Raw genomic sequence first — 16,676 nt, forward strand, 5'->3', positions numbered from 1 at the left:
GTAGGGCAAGGGATGCTGTCTACATGGATTTTAGTAAGGCGTTTGACAAAGTTCCCCATGAGAGGCTAATCCAGATGATTTAGATGCATAGGACCCATGCCAAAGTGACTGTTCGGATTCAGAACTGGGTTTCACATAGAAGACAGAGGGTGGTGGTTGAAGGAGCTTATTTGATCTCAAGGTATTAATTAATGGTGTTCTTTGGGGATCTTTTTGTGAACTCTGCAGTTTGTGATGTATATAAATTGCATGGATGAAAATATAAATGGGTGGGCTTGTAAGTTTGTGGATGATACAAAGATTGTTAGAGCTGTGGATAGCTTAGAAGACTGGCAAAGAATACAGCAGCAATATAGATCAGTTGCAATGACAAATGGAGTTTAACTCAGATAAATGTGAGTTGTTGCACCTTGGTAGGGGACACACAAGGAGACTGTAGGCTGTTAATGGCAAGATCCTTAACAGTGTTGCTGAGCAGAGAGATCTTGAGATCCAAGTTCATAGCTCCTTGATAGTGGCTAAATAGGTTGATAGAGTGGTTTGAAGGTTTATGGAAGGCTTGCTTTTATTAGACAAGGCACTGAGTTTAAAGGTCAAGATGTAATGTTGCAACTTTATAAAACTCTGGTAGGGCCATGTCTGGAATATTGCATACATTCCAGCTTGCCTCACTACGGGAAGGATGTTGATGCTTTGGAGAGGGTGCCAAAGAGGTTTACCAGGATGCTGTCAGGATTAGAGGGCATGCGCTATCATCAGAGGCTGGATAAACTTAGGTTGTTTTCCCTGGAGTGCTAGAGGCTGGGGGGAGGGGGGGGTGGGGGTGGATCTGATAGAGGTTTATAAGATTATGAGAGGCATACTGTAGATAGAGTAGAGAGGGAGTATCTGTTTCCCAGGGTTGTAATGTCAAATAACAGAGAGCATGCATTGAAGGTTCAAAAGGCTGTGAGATGCCTGGAATGTGCTGTCAGTTTTGGTGGTAGAGGTTAATACATCAGCGGCTTTTAAGAGATGTTTAGATAGTCATATGAATGTGAGGAAGATAAAATGGATATGGATATTGTACAGGTATGCGGGTTTCATTTTTGTGTATTTTGATGTTTTTTAATTGGTTTGGCACAACATTGTGAGCAAAAGAGTCTGTTACTGTGCTGTACTGTTCTATGAATTTCTCTGCTGTTTTGTGATCAGCAGATGTTTTATTACCACAGATCTTTAAAATTTTAACTCCATGCCTTTTCTGCAAAATCAGCATCCAGATGACTGAATTTTCACAATTACCTTAGTTTTCAGTTTGTCAGGATAGATTTTGCATGTTTCGTGATCAGCAGACTGTTAAGTGGCATGTATTCACTTTGTTGCTAAAGAATCCACTCTTTTAATACACATTTAAGATCCTCAATTTTCATTTTAGACAATGCTTTTTAAAAATATGTCATTAATTTCTGTTTGTTACATATGTGGGGTCACTTTGCAGAACTGTCTTTGGTGTGCAGAGACCTATGTATCACCTGGAAACCTCCACAGCACCTTGTAGAATTTTCCATTTGTGACATCATGTCAGCACTCAAAAATATTTTGGATTTCGGAGGTTTGCAAATTTTGGAATTTTAGATAAGGGACACTCCACCTATATTATATTAGTATATCACCCACAAAAATCTTGTAAAACTGTTTGGGAAGATCTGTGGTTCTGAAGAACAGTACATAAAATCAGGCCAACAAACTTTTATATTACTGCTGACGATTATAATAGAAATGATGAGTATGAAAACAATTCATGCTGACATTTGTTATTCTGTTGATGAACCATCAAAGGAAAGTGGGGATGAATGACATCATATTATCATGCGATATTATTCATAATATAAATACTTAATCTAAATTCCTTGTTAGCCAACTACAAAAGCTCCATAGACTGAACAACGTGCATGCTTGATCTTGAAACTAAATATATTATTCAGTGCTGGAGCTAACCACATCTTCAGAGATATTTAAAAGCTGGCTAAAGGCTGCATTATGAACAACCTGAAATCGTACAATAACATTGGAATATGTTGAGATCGTTAGTCAGGTCTGTGTATCAGAGCAAAGTACAGTGGGCAAATGTTTCAGTCCATCAAAATTGAAATCTAACTGGGCTGTCAATTAGAAATCAATTTGGGTTCTTAAGTCTTGGCAGATAAACTGATTGGAAAATGCAGGTGAGGGGAAGACTTCAGAAAACAGATAGCATGATTTCCTTGGACAAGAGTACGCAAAACTGAGCGGTACACAAATATTTCCTTTCCAGAACATCATAGATATCCTCCTTCTTCAAAGAACAGGGTTTCCCTTCTTCCTCCCTTGATAATACACCTCCTCCATTTCCTGGACATCTATTCTTGCCCCATTTTCCTGCTGCTTTAACAGGAATAGTGCTCCACGTGTCCTTACCTACCACCCCATGAGTCTCTGCAAAGAGCACATCATTCTCTGCAAAATTTGCCTTCTTTAACGAGATTTTACCACTAAATTTATCTTTACTACCCCTCTCCACTCTCTGCTTTCTTAAGGGATCACTCCCTTGGTGATTGCTTTGTCCATTTGTCCCTCCCCACTAATCTCACTCCTGGCACATATCCCTAAGAGTGACAGAAATTCTACACCTAACCATTCACTTCCATTCTTACCTCTATTCAGGGGCCCCAAACAATCCTTTCAGGAGAAGCAACACTCCACCTGTAAAGTTTTTGGGGTTGTCTACTGCATGTTCCTGATGCAGCTTACACAACCTTGGTGAAACTTGATGTAAATTGGGAGACAGCTTTGTTGAACATTTCTGCTCTTCTGTAAAATGTTGAATTTCCTGGTGGCCAACCATTTTAATTCTTATTCCCTTTCTCCTTCTGACATGTTGGTCCATGGCCTCCTCTTTTGTCCCAATAAGGCCACTCTTAGGGTGGAGGAGTAACACCTTATATTCCTTCTAAATAGTTCCCAAACTAATGGCATGAGTTTTGATTTCTCCTTGCAGAATTTTTTTTTCCTTTCTCCCCCTTCCCTCTTCTTCTATTCCCATCTCTGACCTCTGACCTTCTCTCCTCACTTGAATATCACCTCCCCCTGGTGCACCTCCTTCTTCTCTTTCTCCAATAATGCACTGTCCTCTCCTAAAGGATTCATTCTTCTCCATCCCTTTACCTTTCCCACTCACCTGACTGCCAATCACCTTATAGCTAGTCCTATTTCCCTATCCCTCACCCTTTTAATTCTGGTGTCTTTCCAGTTCATTTCCAGCCCTGAATAAAAGTCTCGGCCTGAAACATCAACTGTTTATTCATTTCCGTAATTGCTGCCTGACCTGCAGAGTTCTTCCAGCATTTTGTGTGTATTGCTCGATAAACAAGATGTCATTTGGCAATACTGTGGGGTAGCATCTTGAACAACCTATGCAATGATAGAAGGCATGATTACTTCAGAACACATAATATATATAACATCATAAAATGCACGACAGATTCCGATCTTATATCATGAAGAGAATTCAGACAATTCAGAGAATTACTTTCATGATATAGGATCTGAATATATTATGAGGGAATTTGAAGACATTCAATTTGGTCATTGCCTCCTGTCTTGAACTTGCATTCTGGGAAGTAGTCTGCAGTGTCCGACATGGCAAAATTCCAAAACAACCCCAGTATATCAACACAAGTATTGCAGAATATATTATTTATGGAGTTAGAGCTATTTTTTATCCTCATGTAGATGAGGAAACTTCTGTGCTGAAACCCAGGTAACATTCTAGTAAATCTCCTCTGTATTCTCTATTTTGTTACCATCTTTCCTATAATTAAGTGACCAGAATTGTACACAATACTCCAAATTTGGCCTCACCAATGCCTTGTACAATTTTAACATTACATCCCAACCCAATTCAATGCTCTGATTTATAAAGGCCAGCATACCAAAAGCTTTCTTCACCACCCTATCCACATGAGATTGCACCTTCAGGGAACCATGCACCATTATTCCTAGATCACTCTATGCTACTGCATTCCTTAATGCCCTACCATTTACCATGCATGTCCTATTTGGATTATTCCTACCAAAATGTAGTACCTCACATTTATCAGCATTAAACTCCATCTGCCATCTTTCAGCCCACTCTTCTAACTGGCCTAAATCTTTCTGCAAGCTTTGAAAACCTACTTCATCATCCACAATGCCACCAACCTTAGTATCATCTGCATACTTACTAATCCAATTTACCACCCCATCATCCAGATCATTAATGTATATGACAAACAACATTGGACCCAGTACAGATCCCTGAGGCACACCACTAGTCACCGGCCTCCACCCTGACCAACAGTTATCCACCACTACTCTCTGGCATCTCCTATCCAGCCACTGTTGAACCTAATGCAAAACTGTAAGTAAAACCAATATATTCTATCAACCCAGTGCCCAATTTAATACACCAGTGAGTCTGTATGTACAAATGTTTGTAGATTAGGATTGCTTTACCAAGAACCTTCACTCTATCTACCATAGCATCCTGGAGCTCCCAGTGGCCAGCCATTTTAATTCTATTTCTCAATCATGTGCCAGCATGCTTGTTCCTGATTCCTTTACTGTCAAGTCAGGACTAAATGGAAATAGGAAGAACAATACTGATAAAGCGCTTCTTCCTGAAGGTTGTTGTGCAGCAGAATAATGCTATGCACTAGCTTGCCAATAGCCTTTGAGTTTTCTGGACTTTTAACATCACTTGTCGCATGTAAATATGGATTTTTTTAAAATTTATCTATACAGCATGCATTGTAAGTATCTGTTTTGCAAGTAGCACCACAACCTCATTGTCTTGTGCAATGATAATAAAATTCTATTCTATTCCAACTGGGCATTTACCAATCCAATGACCTGAGCACTGAATTCCCAGATTTCTGGTAACATCTCTCCCTCTGTCCCTATTCCCTTTTATTTATTTATTTTTTTCTCTTCTCCTTATCCATCTGGGCCCCATCACTCTATTTTTTCCCTCCCATCCTCACCATCTTCCCCTCACCCATATGCCCCACCCATTGGTTCCCCTCCCTGCGCTCCTCTCCCTTCAGTCCATGCTCTGCCTTCCTCTCCTAACAGATTTCAATTTGGTCAGCTCTTTGTCACTTCTAGCGATTCCTTAACAGCTTCTGAAATCATTCACGTGCTTCTCCTTTCCCACTTGTCAATCACTCACTCCACCTGGCTCCACCAGTCACCTGCCAGTTCTTGCTCTGCTCCTCTCCTCCACCTTTTTATATTGACCATCTCTCCTCTCTCTTGCAGTCTACATGAAGGCCCTTGACCCAGCCCTTTGACATGTCATCTAGAGAAGTTGCCTTGTTTGCTGAGTTCCTCCAGCATCTTTGATTGCCAATCCATCCTACTCACCTCTTTTGCAACTCTAAACTCTTCCTTTGAGTGTTCTGGACTTTCAACATCACTTGTCACATGCAAATATGGATTTTTTCCATATTTGTCCTTACTAAATTGTGTTATATAAAAATATATAGAACATTCCATATTCAATACCAACACAAAATTCTAATTAACTGTGCAAAGTACACATGTATTGAACTGCAGGTAATTAGTCAGTTATAATTTTGCTTCTAAAATAATACCAGAGACTGTCATAATGCTGATTATACTATGTCTCCAAATTTACCTTTGCCTTCATTTTTTGAACAGGATGGAACATTTGCAGTTTTTAAGATCATTGAGACTTCTCCTGTTAGGAACCTTTAATCCTAACAAGCATTAAAGGATCTTTGTCAGCATCTCTTCAATTTCTACAATGATCTTGCTCAGTAATCCTCAGTGTATTCGGTCCAGCCTGGGTGATAGCTGCTGGACTCATGCAACTAGCTAACACACAGACAATTAGGAAAACCCTCTTTTTAATTCTTCATTAACATCTTCCTGAATATCCATGTTGAGCAGGTTATCAATCATTCTTCTTCTCATTTCTCATTTATTGGTTCAACAGGGAACTTTTGTTTCAATGAAAAGGTGCTGTGTCAATGGAAGTTCATGTCGTTGAGAACATTAAGTTGAGCCATGAACAAGCTGGTGTTGTCTTATGTTATCTGTTGCATTCATGCTTCCACAGGAAATACATAGATCCATTATTCACATTTATTGGCCACCTGGAGACTTAAACAGCAATTAAATGTAAATATGCAAAGTTACTCCTGTTTCCAGTTCAGCTTCCATCATGTAAACAATGCCTGTCATTGTTTAGCAAATCAATTTGGCATAAGTCCAGCATGAAGCAAACCAAAAGAAATTGTACAGAGGAGCTCTGCTCTTTCAATCTATTTCAGAATTATGAGCTGGAGGAAGTTTGCATGTTTTGTTGGAAGAGAAGGGGTAAAACAGCAGAAAATAATTTCTGGGTGGGGGAGGGAGACGGGGGTATGAGGTCATATACGCATCAGCATCCAGGTCTATGAATATCCCAGGCAGCTCACAGACAATTCCTTTAATCTCATGAACCTGCACTGTGAGCAGGAAATGGTGCCAGACAAACCTGAAATCAGTCTGCTGGGACAGGCATTGCAGCCAAGGATCGTGTCATTACTGTTTTGGCAGATTGGCCAATTGTGGCAACAAGGGTCTTTTTCGCAACATGTTCCTGTAAGTGACATGACAAAAGCCAAGTTGTGATTTCCTGCTGCAAATGAATTGCTCAATGTGACAATGGCATTAAATTCATCATTGATGAAGGACAATATATATGCTATTCTAAAAATAACCATACACAGAACAACTTCACAGACTTTCAAAATATCCATGGGTGATTCAATCATCTTCAATCACTACCCTGGAATAAGAAAAAAAATATTGTGTTTAATATTCTCTGAACATTTAAATCATATGTAGTCATAATTGTTTCAAATTTTTATAGGGTAATGCCTATAATGTTTATTAGTGTGGAGAAATAAAGGATTTCTGTACAAATACTTGCTCCTCTCATAGGTATATCTGAACAATTACTTTGAAGCTTGGTCATACTGTTTTTGTTATTAGATATTTCACATGTAACATACATTGTTTTAATCTATCCTTACTCATTCAGTCTGAAAGATAATCCATCAAGCTATATACAGACTATAGCACAATACAGAGTGTAATGAGTCTATTTCTCACTACCCAGATCACCAACGTATAATATAGACTCTAATTTATAATCCCAGTATATTAAACAAGATCCATAATATTACAGATAAAAATATTACTTTACACTTTATACCATCATGATTGTGTCAGCCAATCTAATATTTCCCATGTCTGAGTTTTCTCCTTTAGTCAGTATATTTTCACCATATTTTATATCTAAATTTGTAGAATGATCAAGTGCATATTGCAACATCAAGTATATACTGTATTCAATGAATCATTGACCAGATTCTGAACCAAGTGTAAAGTAAGCATAAATTGTGAATTGTCTCCCGGGAGGACATACTGACTGATGTATGGTTTGCCTCTCTTTGTGATGCTGAGTTTCTGTTTTTGAGTGAATAACTTTTTAACAATGATTGTTTATTCCTTCATTTGTCTTCATCCTTACCTAATTTTAGAGAGATTTAAAATTTTGATTCCTATATTATTCTTGGATTTAGGATCTTAAATGCAATAGAGTTTAGTCTGGACAAGTATGAGGTATTACACTCTAGAAACACTTGAAAGAATACAGTAAAGGGCAGGGACCTTAGGAGCAGGGAGGTACACAGAGACTTCTTGGGTTCGGGTCCATAATTTATTTTGATGATGTCTACCATTCTTCTTGATTTTTTTCTGTATCATAATACAAGTAGATAGGGCAGTAAAGAAAGTGTACGACATCGTTCGAGCTGTTTTGTATAAAGGTTGGGAAGTCATGCTGCAGTTTTATAAAATATTGGTTCAGCTTCATTTAGGGTACAGTGTCTAGTTCTGGTCACCATTTTACAGAAAGAATATGGAGGCTTTGGAGAGGGTAGAAAAAGGTTTTTTCACCATGTTGCCTGATTAGAGATTATTTGCGAAAAAGAGAGGTTGGGCAAACTTTGATTCTTTTCTCTGAGGTATAAATAGAAATATGTAAAATTATGAAATGTAAATATGGTTGTTAGAGCCTTTTTCCAGGGTGGAAATGCCAAATACTAAAGGGCGTCAAGTTGAGATTGGGAACGTAAGAAGGAGATTTGTGTGGTAAAGGTATTTGGACAGGTCCATAGATAGAACATAGGATGGTATAGCACAGTACAGGCCCTTCAGCCCACAAAGTTGTGCTGACCCTTAAACCCTGCTTCATGTATATTCCCCCACCTTAAATTCTTCCATATACCTGTCTAGTAGTCTCTTAAATTTTACTAGTGTATCTGCCTCCACCACTGACTCAGGCAGTGCATTCCACGCACTAGCCACTCAGAGGAAACTTTCCTCTAATATCCCTCTTGAACTTCCCACCAGTTATCTTAAAGCCATGTCCTCTTGTATTGAGCAGTGGTGCCCTGGGGAAGAGGTGCAGGCTGTCCACTCTATCTATTCCTCTTAATATCTTGTATTCCTCTATCATGTCTTCTCTCATCCTCATTCTTTTAAAGAGTAAAGCCCTAGCTCCCTTAATCTCTGATCATAATGCATACTCTCTAAACCAGGCAGCACCCTGGTAAATCTCCTCTGTACCCTTTCCAATGCTTCCACATCCTCCCTATTGTGAGGCAACCAAAACTGGACACAGTACTCCAAGTATGGCCTAACCAGAGTTTTATAGAGCTGCAACATTACCTCTTGACTCTTAAACTCTATCTCTTGACTTATGAAAGCTAACACCCGATAAGCTTTCTTAATTATCCTATCTACCTGTGAGGCAACTTTCAGGAACTGTGGACATTTACCCCCAGATCCCTCTGCTCCTCCACACTACCAAGTATCCTGCCATTTACTTTGTATTCTGCCTTGGAGTTTATCCTTCCAAAGTGTACCACCTCACACTTCTCCAGGTTGAACTCCATCTACCACTTCTCAGCCCACTTCTACATCCTATCAATATCTCCCTGCAATCTTTAACAATCCTCTACACTATCCACAACACCACCAATCTTTGTGTCATCTGCAAACTCCATACCTCCACCTCTACATCCAGATTGTTAATAAAAATCACGAAAAGTAAGGGTCCCAGAACTGATCCTTGTGGGACACCCTCCAGTCTGAATGTACTCCCTCCATCATGACCCTCTGCTTTCTGCAGGCAAGACAATTCTGAATCCATCTGGCCATGCATTCTGACTTTCTGAATAAGCCTACTGTGTGGAACCTGATCAAATGCCTTACTAAAATCCATGTAGATCACATCCACTGTACTACCCTCATCAATATGCCTGCTCACCTCCTGAAAGAACTCTTACAGGCTTTTAGACATGATCTGCCCTTCACAAAGCCATGCTGACTGTCCCAAATCAGACCATAATTCTCTAAATGCCCATAGATCCTATTTCTAAGAATCTTTTCCAACAGCTTTCCCACCACAGACGTAAGACTCAGTGGTCTATAATTACCCGGACTATCTCTACTACCTTTTGGACACTATTCGCCTCCCTCCAATCCTCTGGTACCATTCCCCTGGACAATGAGGACATAGAGATCCTAGCCAGAGGCTCAGCAATCTCTTCCCTCGCCTCGTGGAGCAGCCTGGAGAATATTCTGTCAGGAAAGGTTTAGAAGCATAGTGTCAAACACAGGCAACTAGGACAAGCTTAGGTGGATGTCTTGGTTGGCATGGGTGAAATGGGCTAAAAGGCCTTCTTCCCTTCTCCATGACTCTATGTGCAGGAATACAGGATTAGTTCAGCTTGGCATTATGGCCATTGTGCAGAGAAGGGTCTATTTCTCTGATGTACTGTTCTCTGCTCAATCAGTGCTACAAACTCTCATCATCATCTGATGATGTTAACTCAGGTGGTGTGCAAACATAACTGGCTATTACATATATTTGCACGGTTGAGATATTACGATATAACAGCTGATCATTACATAAATTACAATTGTTCTTTTCAGAATAGCCATTGTACCTTATCCAAATACTTAATTGCTTCTTACAATTTCTTAATGGATAAATCTGAATAACAAATTGATCTAAACATTCACATGCAGTTGTCTGATTGTCATGTAGATTTTTCTGGAAAACTAAGGAAAACAATTTTAAATCCATCTCTGCACTGATTCATACACTAGCAGAAATGAATTATACATTTTTATTCTTAATTATTTATACATGAAAAAATAATAGTAGATCAAAGTCATTTAATTTATCATTTTGTACATAATATAATGAATAGATGCCTTGTAAAAATACTGAAGTTTCAGCACTGCAAGTAGAAAACCGCAATTCCATACTGCGATAGGGAAAAACATCAAAAATAAATTATTGAAAATGTTATTAATAATCACCAAGGAATTACAAAGGCTCTCTTATTTTAAGAAGGCAGCCGTATAGTTTTCAGCCATGAATTTCAAAAAAAGTGTAAGAACTAATTGATTTTTAAAGAGACAATGCATTACCAAATTACTTATTTGTTTTATTGCCTTGTTTTAAGTATCACTAAGTTTCCCCTTCTTTGGTAAAATAATAATTTCAGCAGCTATATTTCATGAGGAATTCCAGTCAAGCTGGCACCTACGTATGGCACTCCTCTGACCGACACCTGGAAAGATCATGAAACCATCTTTTTCAATTCTTTTATGTCTTTTACATTTGTTTCATGTCTTGAACTTGTCTCTGGAACTGTTAGAGCCTGTGTTTTGCTGTTTGGAGATGGTTTGGGTGCTCCAGTGCTCAGCAGTTTCAGAAGGATTCTGGGAGGCAGAGGCAGAGTGAACGTACCTCGTGGTGAGAAGATTGTAGGATCGTACACAAGCCAATGTTTTATCCCATTTCCTCGATTAAAGCTCTGTCAAAACAATGTTTGCCGATTAAAGCATCGAGGGAGATTGAACCATTGAAACGACTGCACACTGCCACTGCCACTGCGAAGAGTGTTATGCAGGTTTTTTCTTGTGGTTTGGATTTGGACTTTGGTTTATAGACTCTTTTTCAAATTAAATCAAATCAAATCAAGTTTAATTATTATTCAAACCATACATGGTTACAACCGAATGAGACAGCATTTCTCACAGACCAAGGTGCAAAAGCAGACTCGCACATTCAAAATTAAGGGAAAGAGGAAAAAGAACATAGTCACAGAAGAAAACACATTTTTAGTTCAAGACCCTGAGCGGCAAGTCCCACAAATTGATGGTCCCCGGCAGTCCAGCCTGTAATTCCAGGGACCCAACACTGGAAGGCATCGGTGAAGGGAGAGTCCACCCCAACCCATGCCCGGATGTCAACCAAGTCTTATAATCTTTCAGTCATGTAGTTTTTATATTCTGTGTTTTTTGTGCAGGGAGAGATTTCGGGTGTTGATGTGCCTGATCCATTTTGTTTGTTTTTTTTAGTTCAGGAAGAGGGATTTGATGGTAAATGCACTTGGTCTGTTTTGTTCGTTTTGTTTTGTGCAGGAGGAGGGATTTGGGGGGGGGGTGGAGTTGATGTGCCTGATCTGTTTTGTTTATTTTTTTGTGCGGAAGGAGGGATTTGGGGGGGGTCAATACATCTGCTCTGTTTTGTTCGTTTTTTTGTGTGGGATGAGGGATTCAGGAGTTGATGTGCCTGATCAGTTTTTGTTTGTTTTTTTGTGGGAGGTGGGATTTAGGAGTTCGTGGTCGTGCTGCCTTTCTTATCTTTCTTGATTTCTTCTCCACCCGGAGAACTGAGGAATTTCAAAGTTGCACACTTTGATAATAGATGAAACTATGAACCTCTGAACCATTGAGTTTAAGAAGATTTGGTATGTCACCAAAAGCACTCAAATTTTGACAGATGTATCGCGGAGACCATTCTAACTGGCGGCATCACCATCCGGTATGGTGGGTGGGAGGTGGATACCACACTGGATCGAAATACAGTAAGCTGTAGAGAGTTGTAGAAATTGTCAGCTCTGTCATAGGCACTAACCTCCATCCAGGACATCTCCAAGGAGTGGTGCCTCAAAAATGTGGCATCCATCATTAAGGACACCCTCCGCCCAGGTCATTCTTTCCTTTCATTGTTACCATCAGGGAGGAAGTAAAAAAGCCTGAAGGCACACACTCAATGATTCAGGAACAGCTCCATCTTCTCTACCATCCAATTCTCAAATGGACATTGAACTCATGAATACTACCTCGCTATTTTATTATTTCTATTTTTCTTCTCTACTATTTAATTTAACTATTTAATATAGTTACCATAATTCAGTTTGTTCTCTATTATGATGAATTGCATTGCACTCCTACCGCAAAGTAAACAGATTTCACAGCATATGCCTGGCTCAAATTCTGATTCTGGATAATATTTACTCAAACAGCAATAACACAAACATTAATCCTTTCTTTACAATATTATTACAAGTACCATGATAAGGAACATGCCAGCTTAAACTAAAGCTTCAACTAACTTCAGCGGAATTCAATACTTGAATAAAACTTTCATTCGAAGCTTGTAGTAGACACACAATGATGAAATTATTGAGGTCTTAGAACAAATTCAAGACAATAATCTGATTTTGAGAAAATGTTCATATGCTGTCTATAACAAGCTGTTACAGCTGGTCCAATTACTGCTTGCGTATAACTATTGTGTGCACTCTGTTGTTCTTACTAAATTGTTTATAAAATATATGAATACAAAGCTAAATTAAGTGAATTACTTCTGGAGGTGATTTATCTTTCAGTGAGGTGACAAAGTGTTCCAAATGGTTCATTATACATATACAGACATTTATGCTTGCTTCCTAAAAATTATGATAAAAGTGCTGATTAAATATAATAACAGGCTCAAAATATTGCATTTAATAAGCACTTCTGTCATAATTAAGAGCTCTTCAAATGGCTCAGTAAGCCTGGATACTGAAGAAGTGGTTCTACAAACCATCAAGGCTGTTTGGATTAATGCCCAGTGCACACACATAAATATGTTAGATCTTACTGTGAAGTGCAGATTGCATTATCATTATCACCAGCATTGTTTATGATTTCTCCAAGGACATCTTCAAGGAGTGATGCCTCAAAAAGTGACATCCATTGTTAAGGATCCCCATCACCCAGGACATGCCCTCTTCACATTGCTACCACCAACAAGGAGGTACAGGAGCCTAAAAGCACATACTCAACAATTCATGAACAGCTACTTTAATATTTTTAATTTTGCACTTCTTAATTTAACCATTTACTGTAATTCACATTTTTTCTCTATTATTATGTATTGTGTTGTATTGCTGTCACATAAACAACAAATTCTGTGACATATGTCAATAATATAAAACCTGATTCTGATCCTGATTTGTATCCCGTAATAATGCAGGAAGTTTAGAAGGGATTAGCGGATATTATGTGTGAGCAAAAGCTCCCTATATCCGAAAATATCTACATTCAAATATCTTAACAATTCATGTTGATTATGTTCATGGCAAAGAAAAATTAAAAATTTTTGTTGAAACATTTCTGCAAGACTAACTTAAAGGAGAAGGTTTCAGAGCATTTCTGTGAAAATTAAAGTTTAGAAGATAAACCTTCTAACCTATCATTTGTCTATGATATGTTTGCAACCTCAACTCTGCATTTCCATTCTAAACTTTTACTCTCTTGTTTATCAATATCCTTGTAGAGACTACTCAAACAAACCAATGCCACTGTTTGAGACCAAGCATCAAGAGTCAACATGTATGACGTGCCTTCTGTTTCAGTAATATTAATGTTCAAAGTTGAACAAGCATATTTGATCCTTTATTAGTAATGAGGAAGACAAACATCAAATTGCTTTGCAAATGTAATTGAGGCATTGCTGTCTCTATATTCATTGTACTGTCAGTTCTGTACATTCTCTTTTAATGTATCAGCATCATTCATATTTCATTCTTACTGGACTTATGAAAGAGGATATACAGGGGCCAGACCCTTAATGCCTGGAAGTGGCAAGTTGCCATTCTCCATGGAGAATTCATGATGGCTATATGAGCTTCAGTGTGGTGAGACAGAGGCTACTGATACAAAGGTTCAAAGGTTCAATTTAATGTCAGAGAAATGCATGCAATATACATCCTGAAATGCTTTTTCTTCACAAAGCAACGTCGAAAACAGAGAAGTGCCCCAAAAAATGAATGACATTTAAACATGAGAACCCCAAAGTCCTTCCCCCCCAGCTCCCCCCTCCTGGGTGTAAGTGGTGGCGAGCAACAATCCCCCCAGCCCCCACTGGCAAAAAAAAAGTGCATTTGCTACTGAGCACAAGCGTGAGCTAAGCAATAGCAAAGATATGGACCTTGCAGTTTCCCCAACAACTATTGCAATTCATCCTGCATTCAGTAGCCCACAGGTCCTCTCTCTCCCTAATAAGGGAGAGGGAGTTGTTCCCTATTTTCACAGTGAGCGGGAGACATAACAATAGCCCACTGGTTCACAATGTTAAAAAATCTATTACGTCACTTTTTACGAACTCTGTGCCAAAGGATCTGAAAGATCTCTAGTCTTCGAGCCCACAGCGAAAGATTTTCCTGCCTCCCCGATGACACGAGTATCCTGCCGTGACACTGACCCTCGATCCGCCCATCTCCAGAGCCCTGAGATCTTAGGCTTCCAAACATGAGGCTGCCTCTCAGGCCAACCCCTTGGCATGCTGAACTTCAGCCGGTACTTGACTCTGAGAACATGTCCCATTCCCGCAAAGAACCGAAGTCAGCATGTAACTCCAGGTCAGGGCCTTCAAAAGAACACTGAAAGGGAAAAATAAAGATATTAAAGATGGAAATAGAGCTCTTTCCAATGATGCAAGCAAAGGAATCGTCGTTTAGCGCCATCTGAACTCCACGTCCGTCAAGTATGACACATGAATAGGTCATAGTCAGCATGGTTTCCTCAAGGGAAATTCTTGCCTGACAAATCTGTTGGTATTCTTTGAAGATGTAACAAGGGCGATAGACAGAGGAGAATCCGTTGATTTGTGTACTTGATTTTCAGAAGGCCTTGACAGGATAGCACACATGAGGGCGCTTAATAAGCTACAATCCATGGAATTACAGGCAAGATTCTAGCATGGATGAATCAGTGGCTGTTTGGCAGGAGGCAAAGAGTGGGAATAAAGGGAGCCTTTTCTGATTGAATGCTGATGACTAATGGTGTTCCACAGGAGTCTGTGTTGGGACCAATTCTTTTAACATTATGTGTTAATGATTTGTATGATGAAATTAATGGCTTTATTGCAAAGTTTGCAGACAATATGAAGATAGGTGGAGGGGCAGGTAGTTTGGAGAATGTAAAAAGGCTACAGAAGGACTTAGACATATAAGGAGAATGGGCAAGGAAAAGATGGAATACAGTGTTGGGAGGACTAAGGTCATGGATTTTGATAGAAGAAATTAAAAGGTTGACTATTTTCTAAATGACCTGATGTGCAAAAGGACTTGGAAGTCCTTGTGTAGAAGTCCCTAAAGGTTAATTTGCAGGTTGAGTCTGTGGTGAAGAAGACAAATGCAAAGTTAGCATTCATTTCAAGAATATAAAAGCAAAGATGCAATGTTGAAACTTTATAAAACACTGCTGAGGCCTCACTTAGAGTATTACAAGCAGATTTGGGTCCCTTTTCTTAGAAACTGAAACTGAAGAAGGTTCAAAGGAGGTTCATGAATATGATTCCAGGATTGAATGGCTTTTCATATGAAGAGTTTTTGATGGCTCTCGGTCTGTATGCATTAGAATTCAGAAGAATAGGGGGTGATATCATTGAAACCTATCGAATGGTAAAAGGCCATGATAGTGTGGATGTGGAGAGGATGTTTCCTATGATGGGACGAGAGGACACAGACTCAGAATAGACAGGCTTCCTTACATAATAGAGAAGAGGAGGAATTTCTTCAGCCAGAGAAAGGAATCTATGGAATTCTTTGCCACAGGCAGCTGTGGAGGTGAAGTCTTTATGTAAATTTAAGGCAGAGGTTGATTGATTCTTCATTGGTCAGGACCTGAAGGGATATGGGGAGAAAACAGGAGAATGGGGCTGAGAGGAAAATTGAATCAGCCATGATGAAATAGCAGAGCAGACTCAATAAATCAAATGGCCTAATTCTGCCCCTATGTTCTTATGGTTTTATGAATGATCTTGCAGGAGAGTCCCTCCCACTGTTGGTCCAAGTAGGGCCTTGGTACTTGTTTATCAGTTCTGGTGATGGGACATTCTGCCAAATGGCATAGAAAGTCTATTTAGGAACAGGCAGTGTAGCAAGGTCTAATTGAGTGGGATATTGTTGAGCAATGAGACCAATTCCATCTTCAGCAATGTGGGATCAGGGAAAACCTTGGCATGCAAAGGCAATTGATGCTTGTATCCTCAGATTTTAGGAACAGCCTGATGTGGTGAAACACAAAGTTGATCTTCAAGATGAGGTTTATATCAGGTGCATTTTAAATCTTACTCTGGAGGCCTCTACATTATGACTTCAAGGACACTATACACTCTGGATGTCCCTGTGACACCCTCATCACATGAAGCACCATCAAGGCCCACTCACATCTGATGACGACGTTCT

At 39.3% G+C, this 16,676-nt stretch overlaps 1 long non-coding RNA gene across 1 annotated transcript; it reads right to left on the reverse strand.

Annotated features, from left to right (window-relative positions):
* Positions 1 to 1,481: 1,481 nt before the first annotated feature.
* LOC132394344 (uncharacterized) lies at positions 1,482 to 11,053 on the reverse strand. Its single transcript, XR_009512279.1, has 3 exons — positions 10,901 to 11,053; positions 5,699 to 6,856; positions 1,482 to 3,432 (listed from the first exon to the last, which is right to left on the reverse strand). It is a non-coding gene; the product is annotated as an uncharacterized LOC132394344 (long non-coding RNA).
* Between the last annotated feature and the right edge of the window lie 5,623 nt (positions 11,054 to 16,676).

The sequence above is a fragment of the Hypanus sabinus genome, chromosome 5, assembly GCF_030144855.1.
Source record: "Hypanus sabinus isolate sHypSab1 chromosome 5, sHypSab1.hap1, whole genome shotgun sequence".
Taxonomy (NCBI): Eukaryota; Metazoa; Chordata; class Chondrichthyes; order Myliobatiformes; family Dasyatidae; genus Hypanus; species Hypanus sabinus.